Source organism: Triticum urartu, chromosome 5A (assembly GCF_056163025.1).
Source record: "Triticum urartu cultivar PI428250 chromosome 5A, HENAU_Tu73, whole genome shotgun sequence".
NCBI lineage: Eukaryota > Viridiplantae > Streptophyta > Magnoliopsida > Poales > Poaceae > Triticum > Triticum urartu.
The window spans coordinates 63,677,093-63,685,521 of record NC_141877.1 but is presented as its reverse complement, the minus strand read 5'-3'; the positions used below and the strand labels follow the sequence as shown (position 1 = coordinate 63,685,521).

General features: G+C 44.1%; 1 long non-coding RNA gene across 7 annotated transcripts; it reads left to right on the top strand.

Moving 5' to 3' along the window:
* Positions 1 to 3,893: 3,893 nt before the first annotated feature.
* On the top strand, positions 3,894 to 8,100 carry LOC147968060 (uncharacterized). Of its 7 annotated transcripts, none has more exons than XR_015603994.1 (7): positions 3,894 to 4,486; positions 4,937 to 5,238; positions 5,866 to 5,929; positions 6,088 to 6,148; positions 6,419 to 6,569; positions 6,661 to 6,718; positions 7,768 to 8,100. It is a non-coding gene; the product is annotated as an uncharacterized LOC147968060 (long non-coding RNA). The 7 variants fall into 7 exon arrangements; XR_015603992.1 differs by having other exon boundaries at positions 6,077 to 6,148; XR_015603991.1 differs by lacking the exon at positions 6,088 to 6,148 and having other exon boundaries at positions 3,895 to 4,486.
* The last annotated feature ends 329 nt before the right edge of the window (positions 8,101 to 8,429 follow it).

The window sequence follows — 8,429 nt, the reverse complement described above, 5'->3', positions numbered from 1 at the left end:
AGCAGTTCCCATAGACGGATTCAAACAGAGTACTAGCCCTAGAGGGCTCGATAACAGGCAAGGTTTGGATAATTAGACAGAATGCAAACTACTATTAAACACTAGCTGGGGCAAGTATTTCATGCCTCAATCTAATTTGGGATGGACACAAGATGGACCTTGCCATGAACATCATCGAGGACGTCCGGCAGCAGCTCAATCATGTGAACCTTCATGAAGACAACCTTGTGGCCTTGCCACTCATAAACTTGTTTGTGGAGGCATGCCACATCATCTTCCTGCGTAAGCTTGACAAGAATAGTATGCCTCACAAAAGGAGTAGCTTTGAACTTCTTGTGCTTCAGTACACCCTGGACAACACGCTTGACAACAGTGAGGCTAGAATACAACTCTTCATTGGTATAAGCGCAAATGGCTTCCAGGATCCAATAGCCTAAAAACACTGTTTTCCCAATGCGTATATTCAGGTCATCCGCCTCATAGCGAGTGACATGTACCACCACACAACCCTTGTCTGCATGAGGGCTCTAATTGAAACAGAAACAAATTCTGAATTACTTTCCAGTATAAGAAACACAAGTTATTTAATCCACTATGTATAGCATGGCATCGAAGCTAATAAAATTTTCCATTATTCATCACCACATACTTAGATGAAAAACCACAATAGAGATCAGCAAAGAAGAAAATCACCTTGGGCAGCTCAGCAGGGGGGGGGACATCCTCGAAGGGGGAAAACTCCTCCTGCAGTGCCACGGGGGCTGTAACCTCAAACGGGGCATTGACCATCTCAGTAGTGGCCGTGAGTGTATCTGTGGTCGGCTCGGTGGCTGCCTCCATCTTCTTGGAGCTCTCTGTCTCGTGGGGATCAGCCTCCCGCGTCTGCTCCAATATCGGCAGATCTTTGCCTGGTTCTCCTTGGTCCATCATGAAATTGACGAATACTAGGAGACCACTGAAAGGAAAACACAATCGCAATGACAATGAAACAAAAAAGAGAGTGAGGACCGGTTACCGCTTTGAAAAAGGTTTTTTTTCTCTGAACAAAAATATACCAACATCACAGATCCGCTTACCTTCCCTTCGTTGGGAGAGAAGAACAATGGCAGATGCGAGTGTTGCCTTTCTTGAAGACGGTGAGGGAGAAGGGGATTCAGTGAAGAGTGAAATGATGTTGCTTCGTCCGTCAAACTTAGACTGCGGGGAGGTGGGGTTTTGTGATACGACGGCTTGTTATTGCTGCGCTACGACCGGGGTGACTCTCCGCCTGCATACTGCCTTCTAATTTGATGGATGGCATTTGGGCCCGCGCGCTGCATGGCCCGCATGTCGGTGAACAAAAGTATAACGACATTCAGTAGAGGGAGACGTTTCGATGACCTAGGAGGAGCCAGAAGCGGTATTGTATCCACTGTACTAGTAGTAATTGTTTTTCTGGGTAGCTGTACAGTGTCTCCACTGTACTAGTAGTAATTGTTTCTCTGGGCCCAAGACAAAATAGCCCATCCACCCTAGTAAATAGTAAAATCAATTCAAAAGTCCATATATTTACTGAATGAGAGGCGCTACCCACACCCAGCACACCGCCCCCCAAAAAACCTGGGTGTTCTTCTTCCTGCTCACTCCCACCCACCTCATGTCAGCTCGCTCCACTCGTACCCCGAAATTCCTCACCTCACTCCTATAGAAAACCCCAGCTCCCCTTCTTCCTCACTACTACAGAACAAAAACCCAGCTCCCCTTCTTCTTCACTCGCACTACAACTAGGCTCGTCATTCGTTACTCTGCTCAAATCCGTGCGCGCGACGCGACGACCTCGAGGAAAATGGAGTCAGCTGACCCCAGCGCCAAGAAGATGAGGCTCCCGCCAGCGGCGACGCCTGTTGTAGATCCCACACCCGGCAGCGCGGGGAGAAGCAGCGACCCCGCCCCCACCGGATCCCAGGAACCCGTAGAATCTCGGGTGGACCGCATCAGCGATCTCCCGGGCGCCGTCCTTGGGGAGATCATCTCGCTTCTCCCCATCAAGGATTGTTGCCCCACCCTAGTCCTCTCAATTCGGTGGCGCCCTCTATGGCGCGCCGTGCCCCTTAATCTTGACTGTTGTCAGCTATCTCTCTTCAAAGATTTTGAAATCCCTAGAGCCATCATCTCCTCCCACTAGGGCTCCGTTCAAAGCCTCTGCATCCCTTCATGCTACCTGGGCAAGCATACCATGCCCTGCACGGTGGACGCCTGGCTGAAATCCCCTGAATTCATAGAACTACAGCTACTTGAGTTCTACTATTCCCCTGGAAATTACCTACCAGATACCGAACGCATCTACCTGTGCCCTCAGCACCGATGTCCATCTCACGGTTTTCCTCCTCTCTCCACACCGCCACCTTTGCGCTGTGCGACCTACCAGACAATCTTGTACTAAACCTTCGACTCCGATTTCTCAAGAAACTTTCACTTGTGCGGCTTCGTATATCGGAGGCCTCATTGCACAGCATCATCCACTCCAGTTGCCCTGCCCTGGAGTGCTTGGTGCTTGTTTTCACAGTTAGAATCGGTTGTCTCCAAATAAAGTCGCCTAACCTTGTAAGAATTGGAATTTGTTTTGACGGAAGGCAGCTCATCATCCAAGATGCCCCTTCACTTCAAAGGTTGATCCTTGATTCTAGTTATTCACCGTTGCAAATAACCGCCCTCTCTGCGCCTAAACTGGAGACCTTGGGTGTAATATATGATCTTTGTGCTCATTTCAATATGGTGTTTGGCTCCATAGTTCTTCAGGTAATTTACATTATCATCTACACTTGTAACCATAAGCTGCATTTTAAATTTCTGCGCATAAGTTATATGTCATCTTGGAGTACACATTTTGTACTAATATTATGTTCTATGCTCAATGAAGAGTTTCTCCATGGATGGCCTATCAATGGTGCTAGATTCTGTCAAGATCTTATATATCCAAATGAATAGTTTTGATCTGAACAATATTATTGGCTTGCCGCAATGCTTTCCATGTCTGGAGAAGTTGTATATAAAGGTGATAATTTCACGCACATTGGAAGCCCGCATATAGTGTACTAGAATAACCGTTCAACTGGTGCTCTTTCGACACTCTTTTTTTTAGACCTTAACTGTTTTCAATCTTCATGTCTATTTAGGCAACAGGACGGGGTAAGAAAGTTATAAGCAATCGGTGGATTCATAAGCATCGGGATTTTCTCACTTCTCATGAGATTCGATTGAAGACAATAACGCTAGAACGATATGTAGCCAACCGTGCAAACACTAGATTTGTCACATTCTTCCTGCTGAATGTGAGGTTACTATTATCCATCAGGCTAAGTTTATCAGCAGCATGGTTTCGACGGATGGGTATGTGGAAGAGCAAAAAAAGGAGTTTCAAGTGGGCAAAAGAGCTTCTGAACGTGTCGGGCTTGTATTTACAACATATTGTGGTCATAATCCAGTAAATTTTACGACCCAGGATGTTCATTCTATGGACCTGACCGATCCATTTGACTGTGACTGCCGAAAACAATGCTGGAGTTAGATGTTGTTCACTACACCACAACACTTGTTTAGGGGCAATTAACTGCCGGGAGAAATACCAGTTTAAGGGCAAATAAACTGTCGGGACATTAGTGTCTGCTGGTACAAGTATGTTAGGGCAGGCAAACTACCGGGAGAACTTGAGCGACAACGGCGCTCAAACTGCTGGTATAATTTAGGGCACATAGTCTGCCGGGACACCCAGAACCCGGCCCATATACTGTCGGGGACCGTCTTTGGCACGAGGCGGGCCTGAAGCCCACGCTAGCGAGAAAAAAGCGCGTGAGAATGACTAACATTTTGGCCCGACAAAGAAGTTAACGCGCGCGCCGGCCCTTCACGGCTTCACCACACCAGACCACTCCTTTCCCTAAAAAAAACTAGACCACTCCTTCCCCCAAATCCACGAACCCTAACCCATTGCAGCCGCCGCCGCCCCAAGCATCAGATCCCATAGCCGCTGCCTTCGCCGCCCCCAACCGCCACCACCGTTCCCAACCACCGCGGCCACCGCCGCCGCCGTCCCCAACCACCGCCGCCGCCATAGTCCCCATCACACTACGGCGACCTCTTCCCGGAGCACGCCGTCGCCCCACACCATCGCAACTCCTCCGTCGCCCCAACCACACCCCACTGTCGTGCCCTCCACCAGGACCCCCACGAGCACCCAACAAAGTCAGAGCTCGAGCCATCGCCCCCAAGCACTTCGCCGGCGACCATCGCTTCAGAGCCGTGCCGTCAACCCCAAGCACTCAGCCAGCGACCATCCTCCTCCGCCGTCGTCCCTCACCACCATCCTCCTCTGCAGACCTCCTCCCCTGAGCAGGCCCTCCGCACAAGCTCAACCGAGCACCAAGGAGGTCCTCAAGTGGCACCGCCTCCTTATTGAGCTCCTCTGCAGCTGCACCTTCTCCATCGGTGACACCTCCACTAGAGATTGGTATACTGTTCAAGCAAGTTTTTGTTGCTAATTTTTGCTTGTATCAATCTGTTGGGAGTCCTCTTGTACTTAAAATAGATGCAATTTATCTTGCTAATTTTTTGCTTGTACTGATCTGTTGGGAGTGTTTATGTACTTTATAGTTACTCAAATAAGCATTTTGCATTATTAGTGAAGAAACAACACCATGAGACAACCCACGGACCAAGGAGCGCCCTTATATCATCAGTATCTACTGGAACATTAGTAACCACAGTAGTTAAAATATATGTGGTCGTGTCAACTGCAGTCTGTTGTAGATTTGATGTTTGCTCATTGTTCATATTAATGTCACATCAAACTGTGTAAAAGCATTAGCATGTTGCTTGCATTATTTAGTTCATCATGGTTGCACCCTTGATTTTGTCCTTCGATTTGTATCTTACTAATGTATTTAGTCCACGATCGCAGCCGCATGACGGCCTATGCCCGCACACGTCCGCAGCCCACAGCCCACAATTGGGTCGTACGCTTAGTATGGCCTCTCCACGCCTGGCTATCCATTACCTGTGCGCAGCCACGCAGCGGGTTCCAATCCCCACTCCTCGCCGCCAAATGGGCGCGGCCGATCGAGGCGACGCCATGCGCAGGAGTGGCCGTGTCGATTGATGCGACTACGCCGGCTTCGTGAATCGATCTCGGCAAGAACATGATCTACTTTGTCCAATCGTTCGTCTACACTTTAGATTGCAGCCAATTCTAGTTCTGTCTGGGTAACGCCCTTGCCTCTTGTCTAATTCTTTTCAATAATTATTCTCAATCCTTGTAATTATTTGTATGAATTTGCAGTCAATAGATTCCAAAAAAGGCAAAGGATATATTCACTGCCTGGCATATATACATCTGTCCTTTCGTTTTCCTTTGCATAGTAAATGTTCTGGGCATCCCACATTTGGCTGCTACGACTCCATTTAAATCAATGGGTTTTGGCCGAACATAGGCATTGGAATTTGTAGTTGTCAAAATTTTCATGTCCCACGTGGAAGTTTGCTAGTCAAATTTACATATACCATGGGCATGTCCTTATTCAAAAGTAAAGCATTATCACGAGATCTCCGAAAGAATTGAATTGGGAAGAGGAGATCCATTTTGATAAGGGCAAAAGGAAATTGATAAAACATGAACATCCTAATTTTAAATATTCGGTAAGAAGAAAGTACTTGGCTAACGAACATTGCCAGCTAAGAGAAAATAATCTTTAAATATTTGAGAGTTTGGGACTAAAAATATTGGTTTCAAGAATTAAGAGCCCGGCTTGAATTTAGCTACTTAAATATTTTCATTTCACCATTCTTCTTTGTTCCACTGAAAAATTTAATTTTATTCTTTTTATATTGTAGGATATTCAATCTTAGTATCTGATGACGTATTTTGGAGTTTCGAAATGGAAGACATCATTTTCAAGTAATTTTATTCGTTATTTCCTTGTTATTCTAAGCATTTGACGGCTATGTTTTGTATTTAATTAGTCTTCTATTATGTCAGGTATAAGTTATAAAACACACTTTTATTTACTATTGTCGTTACTTGAAATTTTACACCATGTTAAAGTGGTGCATCAGGGTAACATTTGCTCCAGCTCCGCCCCTGCTCACCTCTACTTCCTTGCCTGAGTATTGCCATGTAGGTCCTTTGCTTCATCGCCAGAGCAGCACCACATCCTCTCCTTCTTAATCAACCGTGATTTTTATTTGCTATTCCCATGATATTCCTACTACTATTTTAGTGTTTGCATTTCATGAAATGAGATGTTTCAATTCACTATTTCTACTGTGCTAGATTTTATTCCTGGTCTGTATTGTATATCCCTTTACGTGTACTAGATAAGAATGGTATGCATTTTGCTACTAGATATTCACCATTAATAGACGTACACTTTCTTTCGTATGTTAGGCAATTATAGTGAAACTGGTCAAGAATGGACAAGAGTTGGATGGATAAAGCTAGAAACACACAAGCATATATTGACCGGGATATCGGCATGAAGATGGACATGAAGGTGGATGTGGACATGAAGGGGAATATGGGGGTGGATATGAAGCATGTGAGCTTTTGTTCTTCAGATTGAATTTACCAATGACTGTCATGGCTAGTTGCTTAAAAAGCTTTCTTTCTATCCTATCCTATATATGCAGTTGGAAGTGGACAAGCCCATGGCGAAAGCAGGAATGCAACCACAAGCAAGCTGAGGAGGTAATATCCATGTTTCCAAGAATTTTTCATGCCCTCAAATCTGTAAATATTTCCTATAGTACAGTACTGAAGTTTACAAAATATTGTTCCTGGTTGCGTACCTTTTACAAAATATTTCATATAGGAAATAGTACAGTACTGATGTTTTTCAGTACTATATAAATGTATTTCAGTATTGTACTATAGGAAATATTTCAGTACTTACGAATTTAAATGACAACCAGATTCTAAACTCCACTAGTGTTACAGTACTGAAGCAACCTGTACTCTGGAAAGTACCGAAGTTTACAAAATGAAAATTTTCATGCCCTCAACTCTGTACAGTACTGATTTTTGGCAGATTCTAATTTGTTAATATCTAGCTATACTGGCAGCTCCTTGCTCTTCCTACTTTGGCAAATTTTGCCTGGTTGCGTTGTTTTTCGTGTGACAAAACAGATTCTTTATGATGGGTATTGCTGCTGCATTTCCTGAAGTATTTGGATTGACGTGTCCCCGCCCCTGCCTATTTGTACTTCTTAGTGTACTATGTACATACAGTATACATTCATGCCTATTTGTATGGAGTTTTGCCTATTTGTTCAATATATAGTACTGCATAGAGTTTTGCCTATTTGTACAGAGTCCAACAATCTGTTGTATATAGTATTGTATAGAGTTTTAGTCATAGCTTTCACTATTAAGTTCTAATTTGTTTTGAACTGAGCAGGTTTTGCACTAGCGGTGCCAAAACTGCTAAATATATGAATTTGTGCAAATTTGTTTAACATTTCTAAACATACATGCTAGTTTCACCAAAAAGTTGGGACTACCCAGCTTGTACGTGGCTTCACCACTCATTGTACAAGTTCTTGTTTTGCTTATTTGCGCATGGAAGATTTCTGTATGTGCACTTCAAACAATTCCTGCTTGATCATTGCTTGATGTGATGATGAAGTGCTATACATTTACAAGAATTCTATTTTTGTCGAGTACTTAAACTGCCGCATGTTGTTACTTAAAAAAAATCTGAAACGGGAGCTACATTTCGAATTTCCTATCTGTTGCAGGTTTACTATAGATGTTGACGGAGATTAGGAAGATCTTGAAGCCGCTGATGATTTGGAAAACCTATGATTAAGTTGCTGAGTGATTATGTAATATGCTTTGTTTGTTGAACCTGGACACTTGCTCTGCTCATTTTGCTGGTTAAGCCACTATATGCTCATTTTGGTTGTGGCACCCCCAGAAACATATGTACTTTCTCCTTTTGTGGCAATACTTCAGTTTGGTTGTGGCACATTTAACATATATGTACTGTACCTTTTGTGGCAGAACCTCCTTATGTATGTATGGATATTATGTTTATCTGATGATGTTTAAGGTTTTCTGGACGAGGCCTATATGTTACTCTGATTGAAGTGTATGGATGAGATGTATGTGCTACTGTGATTAATGTGTATGTATAAATTATGTAATATTTCATGATTGTTTGAAGATAATGAATGGATATTATATTTGGGATGCCTAGATTAATTTGGTAGTGAAATGTACCTGCTGGCATAAATGCTGCCAGGTGAAAAGGCTTCTGCAGGCAGATGGACTGCTGGTAATTGAAATTTCATGTGTTTTGACAAATCTGCCGGGAGAAAACATACTGCCGGGAAATAGAAGGGCAAGGGCAGAAAAACTGCCGGGAAGAGTTTATCTGCCGGGAGAAGTAATCCCCGGC